General features: G+C 42.8%; 1 protein-coding gene across 2 annotated transcripts in view; it reads right to left on the bottom strand.

Annotated features, from left to right (window-relative positions):
* Wipf1 (WAS/WASL interacting protein family member 1) overlaps window positions 1-27,047 on the bottom strand; it is a 114,541-nt gene extending 87,494 nt beyond the window's left edge. The window contains exon 1 of one of the 2 annotated variants that reach the window (XM_070020649.1): window positions 26,915-27,047. The gene's annotated coding sequence lies outside the window, so the exon portion shown is untranslated. Of the gene's footprint in view, window positions 1-8,949; window positions 9,015-26,914 lie in introns of those variants that run through there. The other variant, XM_070020658.1, reaches the window with a different exon arrangement.
* Between the last annotated feature and the right edge of the window lie 251 nt (window positions 27,048-27,298).

Below are 27,298 nucleotides of genomic sequence, written 5' to 3'. Positions count from 1 at the left end.
AGTCTAAACATAGAGCTTCCCTATGACCCAGAAATCCCACTCCTGGGCATTTACCCAAATGACCATAAACCAACCTTCACTAAAGCCACCATGTTCACTGAAGCATTAGTTACCATAGCTAAGATATGGAATCAACACAGATGCCCCTCAGTGGATCAAGAAATGTGTTATATATACTCAATGGATTCTATGCTTCCATCAGAAAGAATGACATCGTCACATTCATAAGGACATGAAAAGACTTAGAAAAAAAATTACATTAAGCAAAGTAAGCAGACCCAAGGAAACATAGGTTGCATGGTTTTTCTTATTTGTAATAACTAGAATATGTCTAAGAAATTCTTAGGAAAGGATCACAGTGGCTCAATAGCTATGTGCATATGACCATATAAAATGACACTTATTGAAATGAACTCCAAGAAATGGAAACAAGAGGTTTTTTTAATTGTACAATTTACAGTTATTTCTTTTTTCTTTTTTTTCCCCCCTCTGGTTAGTTCCCAGTTGTCAGCTTTTTTTTTTTCTTTTTGTACCCTTTTTGTATCTGACTTTGGGAAGGGAAGGGGAACAACAAAATGGAGAGACAAAGTACAATGGCAAACCAATTTAACAGTGATACTCACTAGACACTATGAAAATTAACTAGACACTATGGAAATGAACTTTACAACTTGAAGGGGAGGGGGACTGAGAGGGAAAAAGTGGGAGAAAATGAGGAAGGGGTAACACTGTTCAAAAAGAAACGTACTGGGGCTGGGAAGGTGGCTCAGTGGTAGAGCACTTGCCTTGCATGCATGAGGCCCTGGGTTCAATTCCTCAGCACCACATAAGCAAAAAAAAAGCCGGAAGTGGCGCTGTGGCTCAAGTGGTAGGGCGCTAGCCTTAAGCTGAAGAGCGAGGGACAGTGCCCAGGCCCAGAGTTCAGACCCCACGACCGGACACAAAAAAACAAACAAACAAATAAAAAAAACAACACCTTTGCAATAAAATTTAAATTAAAAAAAGAATGACTGTGTAGTCCTCTGTTCCACTAGTGACCTCTAATGGTTCTCACATATTATATAGTCCTCTACTTTTTTTTTTTTTTTTTTAATTTTTTTTTGTCAGTCGTGGGGCTTGAACTCTGGGCCTGGGCGCTGTCCCTCAGCTCTTCAGCTCAAGGCGAGCGCTCTACCACTTGAGCTACAGCGCCACTTCCGGTTTTCTAGTGGTTTATTGGAGATAGGAGTCTCACGGTCTTTCCTGCCCGGGCTGGCTTTGAACTGAGATTCTCAGATTTCAGCCTCCTGAGTAGCTAGGATTACAGGTGTGAGCCACTAGCGCCTGGCTAGTCCTCTACTTTTAACTTGGAGCTATACCTGTGACTTGCTTTAATCAACAGAAGGCTGAAAAATGTGATACCCTGATAATTCTGCTTTTGAGATCCTAATCTAAATGGAAAAAGAGAGAAGTCCTCCATGCTTCCCAGCAGAGTTCTGTCCAGCTATTTCAATATCTGAATACAGCTAAAAGATTAATCCCAGGCAAGATCAGAAGACCTGCCCAGATGAGTCTTGCCTAGATGAAAGAACTATAGACAAGTAAAATGACAGATGCTTTAAGCTACTAAGTTCTGGGGTTGTTTGCTATACAGCAATTAATAAATAAAAGGAAATATGAAAATATTGCACAAAATGAATGTCATACAAAGAAAAGGTAATGTTTCTAAAATGTATCTATAAGAAATAGCAGACTCAAAAGAAAATAAGCAACAGAATTAAAAGGAAATAGAGGAACTCATACCACTAGCTTCCATTTACATCACATTTTCCTCTGCTATTCTCCTTGGTTTTAAGACATTTTCCAAAGAAAAGATTTTCCTATTTTTTTTCTTTAAAGAGATTCCAGGTCTGACATTAAAACTGAAGTGTCCAAGCAAGAATGGCATGAGAACATTAACACATGGACTGAAACTGCAAGCTTCCAGGGCCCACCCAGCCCTGCTGTTCCTTCTTTCTCTCTTCCTTACCAGCAACACAGAGGCTGTAGTGCTCAGTGGGGACGGGGCACTCTAGGGGTTCTGAGTTTAGCTACACTAGACACTGATTTCATACTGGCTCAGTAGAAAAAATCTATCATCTCCCCAGGAACAGAATGACCAGCTTTTACACACAACCTCATGACTTGTCTGTGGTTTGGAAAAAAAAAAAAAGACAGCTTCTCAATGTCTTTAACCCACGTATCCAATCTGTTACACACACATACACACACACACACACACACACACACACGTGCACACACACAAACACACACATGGAGAGAGCTAATGAACATTATTACATACTCTAGACTATGGCTATACTAATTTAAAATCGCAAATATTAGACATTTATATTTTCTTCTGCAGATAGCTGGGCAGAATGACTGCTAAATTTATACTGGCTTGGTGAAGTTTAGGATTAGTATTCTAGTCATTGCTGCTCTTTCAGAAAGAAAAAAATTGTTATATAAAAACTATTGCCTAAAAATTTTTTTAAAGCTAAAAACAGGGCTGGGAAGGTGGCTCAGTAGTAGAGTGCTTGCCTTGTATGCATGAGGCCCTGGGTTCGATTCTCAGCACCACATAAGCAGAAAAAGCCGGCAGTGGTAGAGTGCTAGCCTTGAGCTGAAGAGGTGAGGGGCAGCACCCAGGCCCAGAGTTCAAGCCCCACAACCCACACACAAAAAAAATCTAAAAACAAAATGCAAGAACCATTTGTAATAGTTGATAGTGGCTTAACGGCTTGAATTTGCTAAATGGTCTCTTGTAGGTAAAATTACTATGTATTTTATAAAACATGTGTCTCTTTTAAAACTACCTGTAATTAATAAATTTTATATGATGGAGGTTTGGATTTAAGAAGGATCTGACAGCTTGAGTATTGCATGTTTACAAAGAGAAGGATCTATTCTCAGTGTCTGCAAAGCTACAGGCACTGAGTGAGAGCAACAGGACTTCAAGGATAGAATATCTATGTCCTGTTCACTGGAGAGACTGAGCATGATCTCCTTAGTAAAATCTACCCATTAGAAATAGGAAGTATTTCTCATTCTTTTTCCTTCCTCCTAGATAACAGCTCTCTGAATAGATGTCATCTCAGTTGCTCCCTGGGACCCAGAAACACAAGAGAATGGAAAATTTATTTTCTATCTTCTTCTTTCTACAGAATAGCAGGTAGAGGCATCAGACTCTAGGGAGGAAGAACAAACATGCACTGAAAAGGAACCAGGCACCCCCATTTTTTGCCTTCTATGGCTGAAAAAGGGCTGGGGTCAGAATTGTAATAGAGGAAGCCTGGGGGATTTGATCATTCCTAACACCTCACACACAGGAGATGAAGGGGCACTAGGCTGTGCATATGGCAAAGATGGGCACTTACCCTTCACACATGCAGGCCAACAGACTGAGCTTTCTCATGTGATTTTATTTAATAAATATTCACTAAGCATCTATGGGATGGGTGGATAAATGATGAAAGCAGGCAAGTAACATTCAGATTCCACTTGTTGTCTAGGTAGGAGTGGGACTCAGCAGGTTGAGTTTGGGAAACTGGAAAGGTCCTACTGCACCCTAAGGAAGAGGAAAATGATTCTCCTGAGATTATGCTCACAAAACTGGTACAAGCTCCATGATAGTTTGACCAAGAGAATTAAGACGCAGTAGCATTTATTAGATGTAATAGATTCATGTAGAGGCCATTTCTGCCAAGCTCCACAGCATTTTATGGGCAGAACTGTGTAAGGAATCTTGAGAAAGTACAGAGTAAGCATCTAGGGATCCTATGGAATCTCAAGAGAGTACCAAGAGAAAGCAAGTACTCCTCCCTGTACCACGAAGGCTCTCAGAAAAGCTTTGTTTCTATCTGCAAAAACAAGTTCTCTACTTAAAAAAATCACAAACTGAAAGCTACAGGTATGGTAGAAAGACTACTGGATAAAGGTCCTGCAGACATGAACTTGAACTGCAATCCCACCTCTAATAGATTGTATATCTTCAGACAAGTTACTGAAACCCTTGAGCCCCATTCCAATCTCTGGAAAACAGATACTATTATTTTGCAGAGCCATTCTGAGGCTTTAATAAGTTATGTGAATATACTTTGAAATTATTTCACAAAATCAGGTTTTGAGGAAACAGGATTGGCAAATCTTTTTTTTTTAATTGTGAAAATACTGTACAGAGGAGTTACAATTACATGGGCAAGATAATGAGTACATTTCTTATCAAGCATTGTTACCTCCTCCTTTGTTTCCCCTTCCTATCCCTTCCCATCTCCCCTTCCCCCTCCCCCCTCATATTCCCCTCCCCGCCCCCGGGGGCAAATCTTTTTTTTTTGGGGGGGGGTCCGGTCGTGGTGCATGAACTCTGGGCCTGGGTGCTGTCCCTCAGCTCTTCAGCTCAAGGCTAGTGCTCTACCACTTGAGCCACAGTGCCACTTCCGGCTTTTTTCTTTTTGCTTATGTGGTGCCGAGGAATTGAACCCAGGGCCTCAGGCATGCAAGGCAAGTGCTCTACCACTAAGCCACCTTCCCAGCCCAGGGGGCAAATCTTTTAATAAAGAAATTTCTCAGTAAGTCAACTGGTACCATCAACAAAAGGTTCTATTTCCTGCTTTTGTACCAGCAAAACCCATAGTATCTAAAAGAAAAGTAGTATTAAACAAGATACTTAGAATCTGGGAAATTTTCACGAACATCTCGAAAGCATGCTCAATGGAGGGCTCTTGCTAGCACTTTAAAAAATATGATAGGGCTTAACTTGACCAAAATAAAGAGGCTAAAATCCCAAGTTCCATGTCAATGGCTTCCACGTAAAGATGTTGGCCCTGCTTGTGTCAGGAAGCCTGATATACATTATCAAATTATCAACCTGTCATAAGATGAGGAAACCGTGTGACACATGCACTTTTGTGGAGACGTATATATTTTACCAGTGTGTGTTGCCATAGTCCTGTACTGAAATGTATTGCCTGTTGTAGAAAATATAATAATTTGTTTTTGTAGATAACATTATTTTTACTTGATTTAAATGTGAAAAAAAATAAGAAAATGGAACTCAGGGTAAGAGGACTCATTTTGGATGACCTTAGCAACTGTGGGACTTGATCTTAAATCCAGCACTCTCCAGGAAAACAGCAGGCTCCTAAGATCTAATGGTATCTCATCCATGATGTATCTACATGCCATAAGCTTTACTTTCCCTCGGTCCCTTAGAAAAGTCTTCAAATCCAGAGGCAGGTTAAACCACATGACTTAACCGAGAAATTTCTTTATTACAAGGTCTGCCAATCCTGTTTTCCCCAAACCTGTATGTTTGAGATTTATTCCAAGTGCTCTTGCATGAACACCTGAATGTGGTTCCAGTATGATTACTAATGATGTTCCCTTGCCTCTCACATACATCAGGATATGGATGACAAGTATAAATTATGATTTGTGCATTTAGGATGACGACAGAGATCTAGGGTAGCACCAGTCCCTAAGAGTGTGGTGTGGTGGTTCAGAACCAAGAAAGAGGCAATAACTGTCTCCAAGTATTTAAGGCTCTGTCTATATGAATAAACTTAGTTCATTCTATGGCTTCAAGGATTAGAATGTAAGTTACCATGAGGGACAGGGGAGGAAGGGAGGATATTTTAAATGGCTCTAAATATCTACTCTGGAGCCAGACTGCCTGGGTTCAAATCTTGGTTCTATCATCTACTAGCTCTAGGACTCTAACCTTTATGTGCTTCAGTTTCCTTATTTATAAAATAAAAATTGTAAGTGCTCTATCATTCGCTACTACTATTATTACTACCACTGCACAGCAGGTGGTGAGTTCAGATAGGTTTTCACATCTGGATCAGAACAGGGGTGCTGAGCACATCCTGGAAAGGACATTCGGCCTGGGCTTAGCAGATGAGGGAGATGCCATCCTCATGATGAACCTTTATGGATCTGCTTCAGAAATTACCCTACCGTATCAGCTTACTGATAGGGACAAAGTATGTCAACAGGGAGGACTCACTGTTCTTGATGAGGGCTGCACAACAGTGGAAAAAAGACAGTGTAGAACTGTCTAGGGTGGCAAAAGAAAGCCATCCCCACTGTTCATATATGGGTAAAGTGGTTCAGACTGTTCATCCTGGCACAGTAGCTGCTAACTCAAGTTTGTTTAACCTCTTGTGCCTGTATTAGTGCAGAGTTAACAGCAGTGCCCATTTTATAGCACTTAGAGGGGTGAGTGAGATACACAAAAACCCAGCATAGAACAAGTGATTGACAAATACTGATTATAAGCATGTCACTGAAGCTTAGGGCAGAGTAGTAACTGAATGGAAATTCAGAGAATACAATTATAAAAGGCCTGCTCAAAGTCTCTCAGCACAGTAAGCCGCTCCTTCTCCTCCCTGTCTCTTGCTGCAAGAAGACTGGTTCAACAATCCCACGAATCTCAATCCCATGGCGAAAGCTGCAGAAGTGATCCGAACTAGGACAGCCAGAATATGACAGGTAGGTCATATGACTGGATAAGAAGTATGAGTTAGAGCTGATTGTGGTGGCTCGTACATGTAATTTCAATTACTTAGGAGGAAGAGATCCTGAGGATTGTGGTCCAAGCCAGCTTGGAGGGAAAAAAAAGAAGAGGTGTGAATAAGGGTGTAGGGCTAGATGCCAGAGCTGGCAGAGACAGAAACAGAGCCAGAGTGACTTATAAAACTTACTGCAGATTCTACCACACACTGGTTATTACAATTAGAACTCCGACCTCTGAGAGGCCCTGCGTCTGCCTACATCTGACTTGTTTCCTCATCCTCTCCTCCTCAACATACTCCCTCTTTCTTTTTTTGGGATATGTCCTGTTTGTTCTCAGGTCCTAGCATTTGGCCTTTCCTGACTCTGATGCACACTTCCCCAGATGTCATGTATCTGTTCCCTGCCACTCATATCTCAGCTCTCCAGTCACTTCCTCAGATGGGCTTGCCCTGACAGCTCTATCTGGAACTGTAGTCTCATCATTCTCCAGCCCATGATCCCATCAGCTTTTCTCAGATCACTATTTCAATTTTTCTGAGTCATCCATTTTCTTGTTTATTATCTGTTTCTCTCTGTACAAACTCAGTGAAGACAGGGACCTTGCTTTTAACAAACCTCCAGTATGTATTCAACAGTCATGTGCAGAGGAGTGTCACTGCCTGCGAAGCTGGTCTCGACTCTGTAACAGTGGGTACCTGCCATGGGAGTGGGTGTGGCTGCTTCAAAACCCAAAGCCAGGGCACTGTGCTTGCCCTAGAGAGGAGAATCACTGGAGGGAAAGAATGATGTGGGTCAGCCTTCCTTAGAAAGCAAGGAGCTACAGCAACTGTCACAGAGCAGAGCAAGCAGTGCTCACTCCACTTCGGGTAAGCCTGAGCTCAGCACTGTCTAGAAGGGGCAACATTTCAGCACTGGGCTCTCAGCTGTTAGCTTAAGAAGACAACAAGCAGGCGTGCCAGATCAGCTCCGAGGAATGCCGAAGAGAATCTAGTACAGTCCTATAGAGATGGGGGCCTCCTTAAAATAAAGACTTATAGGTGGATGTGGGTGGCTCACACTTGTATGTAATCTTAGCTACACAGGAAGCTGAGATCTTAAGATCTAGGTTCAAAGCCAGCCTCATCAAACATCTCTGGAAGATTCTTATCTCCTATTCACCAACAAAAAGCCTGAAGTGGAGTTGTGGCTCAAGTGGTGAAGCACAAGCCTTGAGAGAAAAAGCCAAGCAAGAGGGTGAGGCTTTGAGTTCAAGTACACACAAGCACACACAAACGAAGCAAACAAAAACAAAATACACATTTCTGATGTTGGTTCTAGAGAGTGGGAAAATTTGTACAGAATTACAAGTTTGTTGGAGGCCAAACAGAGGCAATCGAGTGTTCCGAAATAGGAGAGTAGCCCTGTGAGGTTCGGGCAAATATGTCTATCTTTTAGTCACGTGTCATTTCCAGCCAGCAAGCCAGTGGTAAACATGCTCCCTCCAAAGAGAGTAAGAGGCTCTTGGGCCAGAAGGCTCAGCCCTGGAGGCCCAAAAACAACAGAAAATTTAAAATGTCTTCTCTGAGAATCTTTTGTATCAGCCTACTGTCTTGATTCTGAGTTTTTTTCTTCAGAAAATATTCTAAGGAAATATTTGACTCTTAAAGAAAAATGTTTATTCAACTCCTTTCACAAATGTTGGTAAAAAAAAAAAATGTAGATCCTTAATTACTACAAGTTCATTTCTACAAAAAAGTATTACCGCTCTACAAAATTTGTAAAGGTTCCCATAGTGGGGATTAGGTGGTAAAGAAGTTAAAGACTGAACTGAAAGGGGAACAAAACCATTTCTTTGTAAACACATCCTTTACGGTAATCTCCTTTGCCTGGAATTAAGGTCAGAAGAAAAGAGAGGGTGGGAGGAAGCAAGGAAAGTCAGGAGGACCATTTATAGGGACCAGGACAATGGCTGAGGCTTTCTGAGCAAAATTGTGCTCTAGAAGAGTCCCGCTTGTGCTCTGCGTTTAGGAGCAAGTGCTGCCAGCAGCGGCAGAGTTAACAGAAACCACTTCCCAACCAGGAGTTCAGAAGAGGAACATGTGTGCTTTTAAAGGGTTCTCAGGGCAGAGAAGGAATTACGAAAACTTTTCCCCTACAAAGCTGATGACTCCCAATTCAATTTAAAGAATTTTTCAGAGAGAAAGATTACAATAAACATGGAACGAACTCTGAAATTCATTGATGCCTGCTCAGGCCTGTGACAGGGAGCAGCAGTTCACTCGGCATTCACTTCATCAGGATTTTTCTGTGGAATGCCCAAACCCTATCCTGCCTAAACATGGAAAAACAGATCACAAGAACAATTCCATATATCAAAGTCCCCATGGTAGGAAACAGAAAAACACATGCAAGATTTTTCTTTTCTCCACTTACCATAACCGAGCTCCTCTGTTTCGGGTGAGCTCAGCAGCATTAGTGCCTTGGATAATCTAGAAATTGCTTCCATATGCGGGCACAGGAAAGAATGTCGTCCCTGGCTGCCTGAGAAGGAAGCTCTGGGCAGCCTCTCCTTCCTGCCAGAAAACGCTTCTTGGGCCTGTGACAGAGTCACAGGCATTTAAAACTGAGGAGATCATGAGAGTATCTCCAATATCCCCAGTTATAGATGAGGACACTGAGGCCAAGGCATACAGATAATGGCAGAGCTGGAGGAAGAACCTGTTTCTATCCATCTCTGCTCTATTCCCAGGTCATGCCTGCCTTTCCCTCTACTCCCTGCAACTCAGGCATGTACACACGTACGTACACACACACACACACACACACACACACACACACACACACACACACACACACACACACACACACACACACACACACACACACACACACACACACACACACACACACACACACACACACACACACACACCATCTTAAAAGAAGGTTTTATAGCTCTTTTACTGTAGGAACAGTATGATAAGCTGGGATCTGGAGCACCAGGCCTAGGAGGAAAGGCTGGCTCTGGCTCCAGGCATTGTACATAGTTGTGCACTAGGGTCTCCAGGGGCCTAGAACCCTAGACTACTCCTCAATCTAAATGCCCCATTCACACTAGGGTGGTCCAGGCCTGGGAACAAAGATGCCATTTAGGACTCAGCCAGCACCTCCTTCTCCACAGAAACCTACCATGCAGAAACTTGGGGTGACTGAAGCCTGAATCACATTGTTCTGAACTGCTATTCTGGAAAAGGAAGCTCAGTGTAGTTTCAAAGGAATATCCTGGACTGTCCTAATGCAATGCTCTCTCTGTGTCCCCCACTGGCCTGCATTGGGTCAGGCCCACCTGTACGGATGACTTCTGAACTCCAAGCCTAAAGCCCCACAGAGTATGCCATTCCCAGGCTCAGTCACACCAGACTACATGTCACACCAGACGACTGTTTTTAAAGGCTTGCTCTGCAGAGGATTAAACCTACACAGGGTTTGGAAGTTCTTCTAAATGCAGCTTTTCTGGGTCCTTCCTATCTATCCTGTTGTATCTTATGCTACACTGTAAGTTGAATTTGTTAAAATGCTCTTCAAATAATGCTTTTTTTTTTAAACTACTGGTTTTTTTTTTTTAATTCGGGATTTTGTGCTTGCTAGGAAGTCCCTTATCATTTGTATTTTTCTGTGTTTTTTTTTTTCAAACAAGTAGTAATTTCTGAGTACCTTCTCTGTGCCAGCTATTGGAGAAACAGAAGCAGTCTTTTCCTGCTAGTTTCTGGCTCTCATGGAGCTTATATCCTTCTTCAGCTGATTCAGTGAAGAAATCACAACCTTACATTTCAACAGAGTGGAAATATAGTGCAACTGGATAAGATAAAGAAATATAGATAGTAAACCATCTAGAGAATTTATTCAGAAGTAGGAGGAAAGGGTGTGATTTTAACATTTATTTAGAATATTAACAAAATTATCCAAAGTTGAGGTGGAGAAAAGTATGAAAAAATACTGAGTGGCTGAGACTACCTGAGTGGCTCAGACGAGAAGCAAGGAGCTCAGCACTGAGAAAAGCACAGGAACGTGCACAGGACTAGCCACAGTGAATGTCTTTTAAATTTACTAAAGAAACTGTACACATTTCTATTTAACCAGTATTTTTCAAACTAAAAGTTACTGCCTATTCTCTGGCTACCGTTCTCTGATGGTTTCCATCTAGCCTTCCTCCCTCTCTCCCTCCCTCCTTCATAGATACAATATGTGTTGTATTTGGTAAACACCAGAATTGTGTTATAATACTTTTGGATTTTGGGTTCTGTTTCCATCTGTCCATCCATCCATCCATCCATCCATCCATCCATCCATCCATCCATCCATCCATCCATCCATTGTCTAGGTCTGATTGATTGCTGGGGATCAAACTTAAAGCTTTGTGCATTAGGCAAGTGCTCTAGCACCGAGCTATATACACCCCAATCTCTACCTATCATCTACCTACCTTCAATGAAAAAACTTACCACTTACTGTAAATTATGGTCAAAAAAGTTTCAAAACACTAGTTTGGACAATGCCTCTTTATAGCTGGACTCCTGCTCATGAGAGATGCTCCTTTTTGTTGTTTAAATTCTAAACTACTTGTGACCTCTTAAATTTACATTTTTCTCTTTTAAAAACATTGTGACTCTGGGAAGAGTTAAAGGGATATGTTCTCTGTTTTCCCAATCCTGGGATCTACACAGGGCAAAGTTCCTTGCTTATGGGCCCCAAATTAGTTTGTTCCTTCAGTTCTTCTACGTGGGCCTTTTGGGCTTATTTACCTTATGGTTAAAAAGGAGGAAGTCCCTGAGCTGTCTTATGCAATAGGGTCAGTTACAACACATTCTGCTCTCCAGTTCCCCCAAGTAGGCAATCCATTGATGGTTTCAAGAGAGCTCTGTTTGTGCTGGAGATGGGGCAGTAAGTTCAGAAAAGGTGAGAGTCAGCATGATTATGAGCTTTGACTGCTTAGAGGGAGAGATGAAGTCGTTTTCTGCACCATCCAAGTGTAAGGCAGTAGCCTATACAGGCCCTGTGGCCTGGCATCTCATACTCAGGAGGCTAACTGATGTGGAACAAAAACGTACACTCAAAGGCAGGGCCACACTGTCCTAACCGAAGACAAGGCCAGGGAGATCACATATATGGGAATCAGAAACTCCTAAAGTTCAATTCTAGCTCCTTGATTGAATCTAGATGGCCAGGGTCATATCAGAAAAATAGAAAGAGGCCCCTCTGCTCTCTGATGAAGATATTCTCAGGTGCATGGATTTGAGGCTGAAGAGAAAAGTGGCTTTATTTGATCTTCTGTTCTGTCTTTTGTCTTTCCCTAGGCTTTAAAAGATTATTAGGTAAAGTGGTAGCAGAGGGTTCAGCTCCTGGTGATCCAGGGAAGCTTCTAGTTGTGGGTGTCTGATGGAGTGGAGGACAAGAATGGAGTGTTTCCCACTCTGTGACAGTCTACAGTGCAGGAGCAAGTCTCTTCTCTGGCCTAAGTTTCAATTCCTCCAAATATTCTTCCTGTGGAGGAAATGAAGCAAAACCAGAGATACAATCAGCCCTGGGCCAATGACATTTCACAGTACCCACTGCCCCACTCTACTGCCATAGTCTGTTCAGAGGCCCTCTAGATGAGATAAGGCCCAGGGCTTGGAGTTCTGTCTTATCTGATAAAGAGCTGCTTTCCCCCCATTCTTGCTCTGAGGATCTATAGGTACAAAGGTAGACAGTAGTCATTCATCCTATGGTTCTGAGCCCTGACAGGCTATCTTAGAACTGATCAATGACTAAGGGGTGGGGAGGCCTCCACAGGTTGCCTAGGCCTCCTCCAGGAGGGGCTTTGAGCTCCATTCTAGCAGCCTGGAGAGACTGCTGCCTCACAGGCCTTTCAGGCCCCAAAGCCATTATGACCAAAGCTTGCTGAATTCGTTGCCTAACAATTGCTCTCAGTAGCAGGATTTTGAGGTACATTTGTCTGCCCCTTCAATGAACTCTAATGTGAACTAGGCTAGTTTGACTTCATCATACCCCAAGTAATTACATGCATAAGGGATAGTAGGGACAAACCTGTTATCCTACACCAACTGTCCAGGAGGCAGAGGATGGGCTATGAAAATGACAGAGAGCCACAGCCATTTGAACAACTGAACACTGCCTTGTTCCCCTGCTGAACTTCCTGTGTTACCTATCTGAGAGAGTTCTGCTTTCACAGAAAGGTCTATGCTTTAGCTGTAATTCAATAGAAAAAGCATTTAGAATACTGTAAGTAATTCAGGTAAGGGAAAGAGATATGGACTAGGACTCATCAGGCTCACCACCCTTCTCAACTCTGCAATTAACTAGCATCTGGCATGAGGCAGGCCCCTACTTCTCGGAGGTGATTGCTTAACTGCCAAATGGCAAAATGATATTCACACAGTTTCTCTGTCCTAAATCCTAGGGTCTTGCATTTTTTTAAATAATAATAACAAAGATTCTATTTTTTTGGTTGAGTTTTATGTTCTTTCCCCAGCAGCTCAATGAAGTTTATATTAGTCATTTATTCTTGAGAGCAAAATGTGACACCAATCAATACCATGTTCTTTTTTTTTTGGGGGGGTCCAGTTGTGGGGCCTGAACTCTGGGCCTGGGCGTTGTCCTCAGCTCTTCAGCTCAAGGTCAGTGCTCTACCACTTGAGCCATAGCGCCACTTCCGGCTTTTTTCTTTTTGCTTTATGTGGTGTTGAGGAATCGAACCCAGGGCCTCAGGCATGCAAGGCAAGCATTCTACCACTGAACCACCTTCCCAGCCCCAATACCATGTTCTTAAGCAGCACCTGGGATGTTTTGGGAAGATTCTCACATCTTAGGGGTGTCTAATGTATGTCTTGTTGGGTGTCAGATGTTAACATGACTGATCCAGAGCAAAGTTAAGGCTTGACCCAAAACACTACCAAGGAGGCCAAGGATCAGGTTTGTCTCCACCTGTCTGTCTCATCACAGCCTCTCTCTGAATTCCTGCAGATTCCTGTTCTCCACAACTGCAGAATGTGGTATTGTTGTCAAGGTCATGAGACTCCTGGGCAAGAAAGCTGGACTAGAATACAAGATTGAGCTTAATCTATGAATCTGCTCATTCTACCCAGGCCTTTTGCAGAGGGTACTATGTGAAGGGAGTTAAGCCAATGAACCAGGTTATAATCAGGTCTTAATCTCAAAGTTACTTAAATTCTAGAATCTGCACCACTGAGGATTAGCCAAGAGGCAAAGGGAGGGTGGGAAACAGAGACATCTATCTGCCTTCAGGCATCAGCATAAGTGGCCCCAAGAAAATGCAACTTCTTGCAAAAGGTGGTCTGCAGCAAAAGAACAGACAGCATTTTACCTTGTTGTTCCATTCACTGACTGCAACCTAAAATAGCTATCTTCCAGGTTAGCACTACATCAGAGCCAACCAGGGACTTAAATGTAGTCCAGGCCTAGGATTCTCTGACCAGTGGAAGCAGGCAGGCTTCTGTCCTTGAGAGTGGGTTTGAGTGATAGCAAATGCAGGATTCCCCCAAGACTGGTTAACACATGGAAACTCAGGGTCCAGAGGCTTTTCCTATGTCATCAGACCTCCTGTCTTACAGTACTGAAGTCTCTATGAACACTGATTGCTTGGAGCCTATGGACACTCTGTGAACTCACTCAGCTCCAGTGGGCCTTAAAGGCTAGGAGCAGAGATACATCCTTCTGAGGAATCACTGTGGCTCCACCCAAACAGGATTTCTGCCTCTGGCCTCACTTGGGAATGAGTGTTTCCTGCCTGATGTAGTACAGCTGCCTCTAGTCAGACATGTCAGTTTGCCTGGTTTGTGGCATTTTACCAGCTTGGGGCTCTGGGCTTATTTCAGTCCTGGCAGTTTGGCAGAATGCACAGACTCTTCTTTGGGAACATTGATCAAGAGAATTCAGCTTCACTCAGGGGTCCCAACCCTAACAGAAAATGTTTTAAAAGACTATACCTTTATGAATTTTAGCCTTTAAAACACTAAGATCAAAAACAGAATAACACTTTATTAAGGCCACTATCAAGGACTCACAGGGCTTCTTAATTTTTAGTTCCAATTCTGCCCAAACAATCTTTTTGCCATCTGTGTCAGGTTAGTTACAAAGCATAATTATTCTGGGCTAAATACACAATGTTGCCTGATCTACCAAAACATAAGAGATCTTGCTGATTGATTTAGTTATTCTGGTCATATAAACAACTCAGGTTGGACAGCTGTTTCTGATTAGCCAATGTACTGCTGAAGTTATATACAAATAATTTTATAATGAACTCAGCAACTATAAGAACAGGAGAAGTGGAATCTAGTCTCACCTCCCAGAAAAATAAGCAAGAGCAATGAGGACAGGAACTTTCTTTTCAATAGCAGTTGGACTTAAAATTTCTTTTTTTTGGGGGGGGGTCTGGTCGTGGGGTCCTGAACTCAGGGCCTGGGCACTGTCCCTCAGCTCTTCAGCTCAAGGCTAGCGCTCTACCACTGAGCCACAGCGCCACTTCTGGCTTTTTTCTTTTTGCTTATGTGATACTGAGGAATCGAACCCAGGGCCTCATGCATGCAAGGCAAGCACTCTACCACTGAGCCACCTTCCCAGCCCCTGGACTTGAAATTTCTATCTGCTATGATTCACTTTTTCCTCTTTACGTAATTCAGCGAACTTATAACTAATACTCTCAAAGAATCTTTGTCTTGAAGCTTTTGGATCCAAGAGAGAAACTCAATTAACTATGCAAGCTTAAACTCCTTTAAAATTTTCCCATCTTTGTAAGTATCTGGTTTTTCCCATTAGACCATTTTTATTTCATGAGACAATAAATAATAAATAATATACTTCTAGAGGGAAAATTGGATTGGAAGGTCTGTATTTACTTTGTTATTATCGTTTCAGCACAGAACAATTAAGCTCTGTGACCTTAGTTTTTCTTTTCTAGTTTTAGAAGACAAATCATATGCACATTAGAGAAATTAAAGGAAAGAACATGAAAAATTCAAATGAGTGAATATTTTTTATAAAGGTAGAGATAGTGACAAGAGATTCCTAAGAAGTCATTTGAAACAAAACAGGAAAGGAAATTAGAAAGTTTATACTTCTGAAATGAATTATGCTGGTTAGGAAGTAGGGAAACATATTTAAAAGAGTGTTAGTGAGACTGAATTGTTACAACTTTGGAAAAGTGATACCACTTTGGGGACTTGACAGAAATGAGCAATTCTGTATGCTAGCATGTACAAACACACTTGCACACATTAGTGAGAAGTACTATTGTAGGAGAAAACTTGGAACAAGATGAATGGCTAAAATATGGAATATTAAGCATGACATAAATGAGTTTTTTGATTTAGAGAAAAATCTATACTATCTTTTGTTTGTTTTTGATTTAGAGAAAGTCTATGGTGCCTTATATATTAAAAAAAAAAAAAGTTGTAGCCTGAGATGGGAGTATGGCTCAGTGGCAGAGTACTTGTTTAGTAATTCATGAGTCCCAGCACTGCAAAAGAAAAACAACAAAAACGACGACTAGTGTATACGACTCTATTTTTAGTATTAGAAGCTATCATACACCAGGCACTGAAGGCTCACACTTAACAATCCTAGCTACTCAGAAGGTGAGATCTATGGAACATGGCTCAAAGACAGCCCATGCAGGAAAGTCTGTGAGACTCTTATCTCTAATTAACCACCAAAAAGCTGGAAGTGGAGCTATGACTCAAGTGAGAATCAGCCTTGAGTACAAAAGGCAAAGGGACAGTGCCTTGTCCTGAAGTTCAAGCTCCAGTACTGGCACAAAGAAAGAGAGAGAGAGAGAGAGAGAGAGAGAAAGAGAGAGAGAGAGAGAGAGGAAGGAGGGAGGGAGGGAGGGAGGGAGGGAGGGAGGGAGGGAGAAAAGAAGGAAGGAAGGAAGGAAGGAGAGGGAAAGGGAGAGAATAGAAGGGAGAAAGGAGGAAGGAAAGGAAAGAAAGAGGAAGAAGGAAAGGAAATGAAAAACAAAGGAAGAAAGAAAAGGAAGGAAGAGGAGAAAAAGAAAAAATAAGCTATTATGAAAACATTTATAAATTGTTACATAAGTAAAGGTACAGTTGCAAACTTGGTACTATTGATTACCTTGAGGAGTTAGAATTTGAGGAAGATAAAGAGGAAAAAATACTAACTTTTCCTTTAGGCATTTCTCCATTTTTTTGTCTTTGGCAAGCCCACACTATTGTTATAATCTAACAAATTAAAAATGACAATTTTTAAAGTGATAAGAGTCACATTTTCAGCAAAGGCTATGAATTATAAGCACTTTGCACTGGTCTGATGGTGAACACACAAATTTCTTCCAAGCTGAGACAACATGGTGCTTTACTACAGCATAAAGGAGATGATGTATAAGAGAATCTGCACAAAAAGAAATCTTGCCATTAAATTACTACTATAACATTATCCCCACAGCTCTTTAACCATAGGATTTGTTTTCCTTCAATTACTGGTTCCTCATCTAAATGAGATTAAGGGAATTATGATGTCTAAATAACGCAGCTCTACCTCTGAAATCTTACAAAACACCACCCAAAAAGGAAATCCTAATTCTAACAATCATTTTTTTTTTAATTGTGAAAATACCGTACAGAGGGGTTACAATTACATGGGCAAGATAATGAGTACATTTCTTATCAAGCATTGTTGCCTCTTCCTTTGTTTGCTTTTCCCCTTCCTTCTCATCTCCACCCCCTCCTCTCCACCCCCCCAAAGTTGTAAAGTTTGTTTTTCGACATAACGACTTGTACATCATCTCATTGTTGCAATGGGTCCACCTGTATCCTTATTTAAACGATTTGTTTTTTCCCTTCCCCTCCAACATCAAATTCAGTGAAAGCAGGGGTTATACCGTGGGGGAAGGACATACAAAGCAACCAAGAAATCATCTTATAAGTGTTAGAAACAATAGCAAGAAAGAAAAAACATTTGAATCCTTATCTTGGGTTCATTTCACCTAACATCAACTTATCTGACCTTTTCGGCTTGATTCAGGCATATACTAGTTATTGCAAATAAGAGAAACCATGGACCTATGTTTCTTTGGGCCTGGCTTACTTCACTTAATATAAATTTTTTCCAAGTCTTTCTATTTCCTAACAAATGGGGCAATGCCATTCTTTCTGATGGAGGCATAGAATTCCATTGTGTATATATACCACATTTTCTTGATCCATTCATCTACTGAGGGGCATCTGGGTTGGTTCCATATCTTAGCTATGGTAAATAATGCTGCAATAAACATATTTCTGCTGGTAGCTTTAGTATGGTCTTGTTTGTGATCATTTGGGTAAATGCCCAAAAGTGGGATTGCTGGGTCATAGGGGAGCTCTATGTGGAATCTTTTGAGGAACCTAACAACAATTTTTTTATTTGTCTCAAATAAAATGAGTCCTAAAAAACAACAAACAATGGTAAGACTAGAACAATGTGAAATTCTTTTTTTTTTTTGGGGGGGGGGGGGTCCAGTCGTGGGGCCTGAACTCTAGGCCTGGTTGCTGTCCCTCAGCTCTTCAGCTCAAGGCTAGCACTCTACCACTTGAGCCACAGTGCCACTTTTGGCTTTTTTCTTTTTGCTTATGTGGTGCTGAGGAATCAAACCAGGGCCTCAGGCATGCAAGGCAAGCGCTCTACCACTAAGCCACTTCCCAGCCCAACAATGTGAAATTCTAAGTTAAGAAAACCAAGATTATTTAAACTAATATTTCTTCCTTCCTTTTCTTTCTTTTCCTTTTGGAAGTTCAGAGTTTGAAGTCAGGGCCTCAGACTTGCTATGCAGGTACTTGATCACAAGCCCATGCCTAAAGCCCTTTTTTGCACTGTTTATTTTGGAGGAGGATCTCATTTGATGCCCAGGGGTTGGCCTGGAAACCTTGCCATCTGCCTATTTTAGGTTTCTTGTAGTAACTGGGATGACAGATATTAACCATCATACCCAGCTTCTTCCATTGAGAAAGAGTGTACAGACTTTTCTTCCTAGCTTGGCCCGGAGCCTCCCAATCTCAACATCCCATTACATATTTAGGAAGACAGGCATGCCCTATGTCACCCAGTTCTGGGCTTAGAAGTTTCATAAACTTTTCTGCTCAAGTTGATCTCAAATTATTATTCTCCCATCCACAGCCTCCCAAGAATCACTGGCAAGAGTACTTCATTAAACCATTCATGCCAATCAAACTCTGGTTCTAATGGATGACCAGAAGCCTTGCTTAAAGTAAATGTGCTCTTAAAAAAAAGGGGGGGGCCTGGGAAGGTGGCTCAGAGGTAGAGCGCTTGCCTTGCATGCATGAGGCCCTGGGTTCGATTCCTCAGCACCACATAAGCAGAAAAAAAAAGCCGGAAGTGGCACTGTGGCTCAAGTGGTAGAGTGCTAGCCTTGAGCTGAAGAGCTGAGGGACAGTGCCCAGGCCCAGAGTTCAGGCCCCACGACCGGACCCAAAAAAAAAAAGGTTTGAAAAGGTCTCTGATTACTTTGCCTTTTTCTAGGTCCTCAAAAATCTAATTAGGAATTTTAGCACTACCTGAAAACTTGCCCTAGTATTCCTCAGCCTCTCTTCTGAGACCTGAGAAATAAAATTACATTAGTCTTCTTCTCTTTGCTCTGTTCACTTCTTGCTCAATACTTCTTGGAAGTTGACCTAACAGGGCACACATACATTGCTGTTTATGGGATGTGGGCCTGTTTAAGAGCAGTCCATTTCTATTCTCTTCTATCTCAGGGCTGCTCTGACTGTCTCCATTATTTAACTATCTATCCCACAACACAAGGCCATTGTGCTCTAGACACTGATCTCACTGTTTACATTCTCAGAAAGTAAATAGCAAGGGTACATGTTTTCTCAAGATCTTCAAGGCTTTAAAGGTTTCCTACTTTTAAAATCTATTCTGCTGGGCAAAAGGCAGACTCAGGGTCTCCTGAACATTATTTAAAAGCATATTCAGCAGTTCAATATAGCATCAATCCATAGTGCAATCTCCTGTGCCCTCCCAGGCCTAATTTTTTCCATTCAGTACATATAATCTCTTGTAGACATCAATAGAAAAATATTCAGGGGATTTTAGAAATGAGCTGTGGTGATCTAACAACACACAGCAGTTGAAAAAACAAGAAATTCAACCTATTAAATTGCCTATTTGGTCTATGTAGTGTCAACTAATAAATGACATTTATTCTACCACTGAATAAACGGCTAGTTGTTTAAACATCATTAACAAGAGCTAGCAGGTGAGTGGATGGTCACTGAACTACTAGTGTTCCGTCTAATGAATGATCGTTGTCAATCAACCAATAGTGAACTTGTTAATAATACATCCCCACAACATGATGTTATGAGCTGTTAAAAAAAAAATAACATGAAGCTGCTCATGACTAATCCTAGCTATTCAAGAAGCTGAGATCCAGGACTATAGTTTGGTATCAGACCAAGCAGGAAAATCTGTGGGACACTTAATCTCCAATTGACTAACAAAAGGCTGGATGTGGAACTGTGGTTCAATTGGTAGAGTGTCAGCCTTGAACGAAAAAGTTAAGGGACAGAGCCCAGGCCCTGAGTCCAAGCCCCAGTACTGACACATAAATAGATAAATAACATGGTGGGGAGGGACTGGAGTGTATCTCATTAGCAGAGTGTGTGCTTAGCATGTAAAGGGTCCTGGTTTCAATCCCAGCATGATTATTATTGTCATTGTTGTTGGAGAAATACTAAAAAGTAAAGCAACCAACTACAAACAGTTTCTATATAACAATTTCAACTATTTGAGAATATCAAGTGGGATAGAAGGAGAAGAAAAATATAACCAATATAGCTCTTATTAATGAGATAAGGTATGTACACATATTTGTAGGGTGATCAAGTTTTGTTATTGAGAGAATATAAACATAAACATACATATACTTTTTAAAAGGTGTATATATATCCATGTAGGACAAAATTTTAAAAATCTATTAACTCTCTATATATAAAAATATAAACTCACAGTTATCATTGAGTCCACTTGCCTAGAAAATTGGCTCTGAATTGTTTTTTGGATTTTTTGGGGGGAGGGGGAGTTGTCAGTCATGGTTCTTGAACTCAGAGTCTAGGTGCTGCCCTTGAGCTCTTTTGCTCAAGGCTCTAGTGCTCTACCACTTTGAGCTACAGTGCCATTTTTGGTTTTCTGGTGGTTAGATGGAGATAAGAGTCTCACAGACTTTCTTGCCCAGGCTGCCTTTGAATCATGAACCTCAGATCTCAGCCTCTTGAGTATTTAGGATTACAGGTATGAGCCACCAGCACCTGGCTTGATTTTTTTTTTTCATTCACAATTTCCTTCCTGCTTCTGATACCTCTTCTCTGTCAAAAGTGCATATTTTCTAAGTACAAAGGAGTCTGTGGCCATAGAGAAGGCTACTGTCCGTGAATCTGGCCTAAATGTCCTTCTTAGGCTGTATACCTCTGCTCAGCCAGAACAAAGGGTGCAAAAGTCAAGGGCAGAAGAGTCTTGGTCCCCATCTGAACCAAATACAGTAAATACACAGAGAAAATGAGACCAGGAAACAGCAATTCTTTGTTTAGACAATAATGATGGTCATCTTTCCAGAAAGAACACAAATCCTAATTCCTTTATTAGCAGATTGATTATTTTTCAAATTAAAAGATATAAAGATACACAGTACTTAATGTCACATTGTTGATCACAGTGAAGAAACACTCTTAGGATGAAATTTGTATGCCAACCTCTTCAGAAGTCAGTCTTCTGCAGAACAAAGATTTACCTTGTCTTTGTGGAAAACTCACTCTTCTCAATTCTTATAGAATCGTGGAAATAAACCACCATTTATCAAGAATAATTGGAAAGCTCCTATTTTGACTATTAAGTGTCTTTTTAAGTGAAAGAGACTAAAAACAGTAACTGCATAACAACAAAAAAACAAACAACAGAAATTGTATTAAAACAGTTCCTATGTTTAATGAGGAGGAAGGGTGACAAGCAACTGCAATACAGGACAATAGATTTCAAACCACAGTGAGGCCCAGACAGTGATGGAAGCTGCCTGAGAGGGGAACTGGTAAATGGAAAAGGAGCATTTGGTCTCTTCTTGAGCACAATCTTACAAAAACCACATTTATCAAAATTACTAAATAACTGTGCTTCCAACTTATTCTATGTTCTTCTGTTAAGTCTTAGCAAAGTATATTACTTTTGATTTCTCAAGTATCTGTAATCAATGGGCAGATTCTGTAACACTAAGTATGTTTCTCAGGACTAAAAGTTCTATGACCCCTGGCCACAAGATGCAGGGGTACCCCATCTCAATGTCCTTGAGGACTATATTCATGACTAAAGCAGCTTGAAGGGGGCAGTCAGTCTGATCAACTCGTTACCTCTACCCCTCCTGCCAGGCATGCCTGCTAATGGGTTACTGCTACAACATGTTGCCTTGTTATTTCCTGGTGCCAAAGGACCAGGAAAGTGATATACCTTGTCTTCCCTTCCCTGTCCTTAATCTGTTCTGATAACCTCAATACAGTCGGTACTACTGAGTAGCAGACACTGCAAGCTGAAAGTCCTCTAATACTAAGATGGCTTCTCCTTGAGATTTCTCCTTCTCAGAGCTATATGAGAGGACTGGTGGGAAGCACCTGATAAACTGCACACAGCTAAGGAATTATTAATGTGAATTAATTTGCATAAAAATAGTACCTATGTTTAAGTTCTTATACCAACAATGTTTTATATAGACTAACACTGATAATAATGATGCAAGAAATAATAACCCACAAATAAATACTGAGGTAGCCACAATTTGCCAAGTGACCTACATATATAATATCTAACTCTCATTAAAATCCTTTGACTTTGTGGAAAACTCACTCTTTTCAATTATTGTAGAATGGTGGAAATAAACCACTATTTATCAACAATTAATTGGAAAGCTACTATATTCTTCATTTTAAAAGTAAAGAAACAAAGCCCTTGTAAGAGTAAGCACTGGAACTGGAAGCAAGATGTGTTTCACTGGTGGTCCATGCTATAACCATTCAGAAGCTCTGCCTTCAGCAGAACATTGGCCTTACCTGGGGGCAGGCAGTCAATCAAGCCTTTATAAGCTTCTAGTCTCAGTCATTGCTAAGGATCAGCAGACTTCAATACAAAGGAATCTCCACAGATCCATGTGTTCAAGGCTTGGTTCCCAGCTGAGAAGAGTCTGAAAACTGTGTAAGGTATGGCCTGGTTGGAAGAACAAAGGTTTGGGGGGGGGGTGAGGGAGGGGTTCTGAAGGGCATAGCTTGCCTTGGCCATTTCCTGTCTGCCAAGAGATAATCAACCTCTTCCTACATGCTCCAGTGGCCATAATGTTCTTCCTCACAACAGGTCAAAAAACTCAGAATTAAGTGACCATGGACCCTCTGAAACCATGAGGTAAAATAAATAAATCTTTAAATACTTTTATCAGATATTCTGACACAGCTGTACAAAACCAAAATAATGCGTGTTAGCTTATATCATTTCTTAACTAATTGAAGATATTCTGTGGACTTTGGTAAGCCTGGAGATTTTATGATTCAAAAGTGTTCAAGAGACAGGATTGGTATTTTAACCTGACCTTAATACCTGCAGGTCAAGGAGTAACTAACTACATCTGGTTAGGGCTGGGCATAATTGTATCTCATGTGAGCAAGACTTCCTTGGTCCTAGAGAAGTAAAGCCTGAAGTGTTTCTCAACGTGACACAGTGTAAATGGGCCTATTAATCTTTCCATGCCTAGCACAGAACAAATAATAAGTATCTGTTAAGTGGATAAATCAATGACAAACTGACCGACTTCCCTCCAGCTGGAAGTAACTTCACCCTCCTTGAAATTCCTGTATTTGTTCTGCACCTTTTCCCATACTGTTTATCATATTCTACCTTGCACTCCTGCTGTGTGAAACAGAAGGTAGCCATCCATGGGCATCTCTTAAGGCTGATCTCTCCTCTACCTCAAGCGTGGAGCACAACTTCCACCTTGCCTCTAGCAGGGATCCTCAATGCTCAATGAACATCTGGCATGATGCCAACTGTGGCCTGATTCACATCTATAAGTTCTAGCTAGTCACAAGGTATAAATGAGCCTATCAACCATCAAGAACCATGACATAATTGTAGATTGCCAGTAAAAACAAACAAACAACACACACACACACACACACACAAATACCAGAAAGGAGACCTTTGTGGGGACATCATTTGGAATTTGGTATCCCCCATGGGCAGACAGGCCTCAGGAAGACAGCTTAGATGCTTAGAAATGAAAGAGTTATACTACCAAAAACGCTCCTGTTAGTCCTTTGTGGAAACGTCATGTCCCCCAAATTATAACCATAGTTAGGAACACCTTGAAATAGTGAAGTCAGTGACACAGATCTAGTAAAATATCCACAAAAGGCATAGCTGCCCAGAGCACCTGGGGGGGGGGGGGGAGTCCATAGAGCACGTGACACTACAGGAAATTACAAAGCCACTTTCTCTTGTTGTTCCAAGTCTTGATGACCCTCTGTCAAGCTTTTTTGCTGTTTTATACCCTGTTATCCCACTCGGTCCTCACACTCCAGGATGAAGGAAGTACAAAGGTTATCAACTCCAGTTGTGAATGAGATAATGCTCAAGTTGTAAGATATGCCCACTGACACCAGAAAGTGACTATGGGTAGGAAAGGGAAGCAGAAAGGGTGTGTGTATGTGTGTGTGTGTCTGTGTAAATGATCAAAGTGTAAAGGGATGAAAATGTCAGAATGTCATGATGAAAGCCATCAAAATTGTGAAAGGAATTGGAGAAAGGAAGAAATAGTAATAAAGGGATATATAAGCTGGGCGCCAGTGGCTCACGCCTGTAATCCTAGCTACTCAGGAGGCTGAGATCTAAGGATCGAGGTTCAAAGCTAGACCAGGCAGAAAAGTCCGTGAGACTCTGATCTCCAATAAACCACTAGAAAACCAGAAGTGGTGCTGTGGCTCAAGAGGTAGAGCGCCCGCCTTGAGCTGAAGAGCTCAGGGACAGCGCCCAGGCCCAGAAACTGACAAAAAAATAAAAAGGATATAACCAAGTATATTATATGCATATATGGAAATATCCCAATGAAACCCCATACTTTGTACAACAATTTATGCTAATCAAAGAAAGTACATAAACAATACAGTAGATTTTATTTGTAAAATGAACAAAAAATGAAAGAAGGCTTATTTCCTCCAGCTGGAAATAAGCTCATTCTCTCTAAATGTCCTAGAATTAATTTTGCCTTGCTTTCAAATCTCTTTACATCAGCCAATCTGAAAAGGTTCATGTAATTCTCAGGGAAAAAGGTTAAGTCAGGCATTGGGAAGGTTCCAAGGAAGAGGATGTCACTCAGCTGTTGGACTGAAGCTCGATAACTTATGGAAACTGAGGCCTGGTGCAAACCGCTCAGAAACACGGTATCTAGAAACTTAGAAATGCTATCTTTGCTTCAAAGAGAGGCAACTGAATGCATTCTTTCCTAAGGGATGCATTTCTCACCAAGGATTCACAACTGCCTGACAGGATGCTCCAAAATGCAGATAGCAGGGCATCTCTTTGTCTCAAGGATAAGGATCTGTTTTATCTCAGGATGATTCTTACCTGGAAACTCAGAAAATAACACCAGGTGTAGTTAAAGCAAAAACAAAGCATCTAGCTTTGCATAACTTACAGCCAGACCCCCTGCCTTTACCCTATAAATACCCAACAGCACAAGGAGCTGGGTGTCTCCTTTGTGGGCCTATGTCTGTGTCTTTATGTCCCTATGAAAGCACCCACAATCTGCAAGAGTGTGCCCCTGCCCTTTTGTGTGTCTGCTTTTTTGTCTGTTTCTTTGTTTACTTAATAAAGCTCTGCCAAGTTTTCTTACCGTTGTGACTTGTCCAGCAATTCTTATTCTGTGATCGAAGTCAAGGACCCTAAGTGAAGAGTTCCTATATTTAAAGGGGAGCTTCACTAAACCTCACCTCTGTCCGGTGACAGAACGACCATCTGCAAAGCCTATTCTACACACTTCTACTCAGCCAGTCACTGGGCATGTGTAGAGTGTACCACTTCCAGGTCCCCCCAAAATTCAACTCTGGATGGATGACTGGCAGGCAAATACCCAGAACAAGAATAATCATAGGATTGAGCAGCGCAGTGCGCACTGTAAGGGGGCTGAAGATTCAGAGTACAGAGAGCCGGTGTGGAGTTTTCACTTTAAGAAGTCAAAAGATGACTTATAAACTAAAACAGAAAATTTCTTCCTTACTTCATTCATTACAGAAATAAGCAGTGTAGAGAAGGCAAAGTCTACCAGTCACCCAAAATGAAGCCACAGTGCTGTTCTGAAATTTCTTTAGGAAAGTGGTGAGAGAGACCAGGATCAAAATTGGTGCCTGGGATGGGGAAGGGGAAGGAGAGGCGCAGTGAAGCTCCTGGGGAGGGGGTGGAGGGAGAAATGAGTAGCAATCTTCAGAAACAGGGATCAAATCCACTCACTCACTGCTGACAACCGGAGGGGCTTCCCAGAGAGCTCAGAGGAGGGGACCTGGAACCCCAGGCTCTGGAGAGGAATAGTCCACCTTCTATTAGGCAGGACCCAGAAGACTTTAGGCTGGGTTCCACGCGAACACACCCTTTGTGAATCCCAGAGTTCAAAGTCTAGCCATAAACTGAGGACCTGGATAACCCTTGCTGGGTCAAGCTGTTTTTCCTTACACGAGAAACTTCTCTTAAACTTCTCAAGTGTGTCTCGGGAAAAGTGAAGTGACGCTGAGCGGGGAGAGCGTGGGGAGAGACGCCGGAGCGAGGGTGGCTCTGCGGGCAAGCCAGTCCACGCGGGCCCCCGCGGGGATCGGATCGATCCGGGTGGGAAGGAAGCTCTTCCGGGAAGTGGAGTCGCGGGAGGGGCACGCTTCCGCGAGCCAGGCGGGCGAGGCGGCTCCCCAGCCCGCTGGGCTCCCGGGGATGCCCCGAAGCCAGCTCCGCGGGAGCCGGAGAGGTGAAGGACGGCCCTAGACGTCGCCGCCAGGTCCAGCCCGCGAAGCGAGGGCTAGAGTCGGGTCCGAGTCCTCGGGGCAGCCCGGCCGTCCGCGCCCCTTCCTCTCCTGCCTCCTGCCGCGCCCGGAGCTGGGCCGCGGGGGCCGTCGCGGCCTCGCCCTCCCCAGCCGTCCCGCCCGCTCGAGGCAGCGCCGCTGGGGGCAGCGCCTCCCGAGGCAGCGCAGCGGAGCCCCGCCGGGGAGCCCAGCCCCTCCCGGCGCCCCCGGACCCACAGCCCGGACCCGGGCCGGCCCCCCCCCGCCCCGCCCCGCCCCGCCCCGCGCGCCCTTACCACGTAGCGGCTCCGGGCGGCGGCTCCACGGCCCCGCGGCGCGCCGGGCATTTTTTTCTGGGAAACTTCTCGCGGGGTCCCCGCAGGGCTGAGCCGGGCGGGCAGGAAAAGCTCTCCGCGCCGGGAGGGAGGCTGCGACCATCCGGGAACTTCGCCGCGACGTGAGCCCTCCCCCTCGGCTCGCGCCCCCCCTCCCTGCGGCCCGCCAAATGTGGACGCGGCCGCCGGCCCTGCGCCCTTCGCTCCCGCGCCGCGCCGCGCCCTCCCCGGGCTCAGCCCCGCGCGCAGCCCGCCGCCCCGTGCCGGGAATCGGCTGTGGGAGCTGGGGGTCCGGCTTTCGGCCGTCCCCCACACAGGGAGCACGAGATCGTGGGGTCCTGGACA

Source organism: Dipodomys merriami, unplaced genomic scaffold (assembly GCF_024711535.1).
Source record: "Dipodomys merriami isolate MVZ:Mamm:240054 unplaced genomic scaffold, mDipMer1.0.p SCAF_1, whole genome shotgun sequence".
Classification (NCBI taxonomy): Eukaryota; Metazoa; Chordata; class Mammalia; order Rodentia; family Heteromyidae; genus Dipodomys; species Dipodomys merriami.
This window is presented reverse-complemented; position numbering and strand designations above follow the sequence as displayed.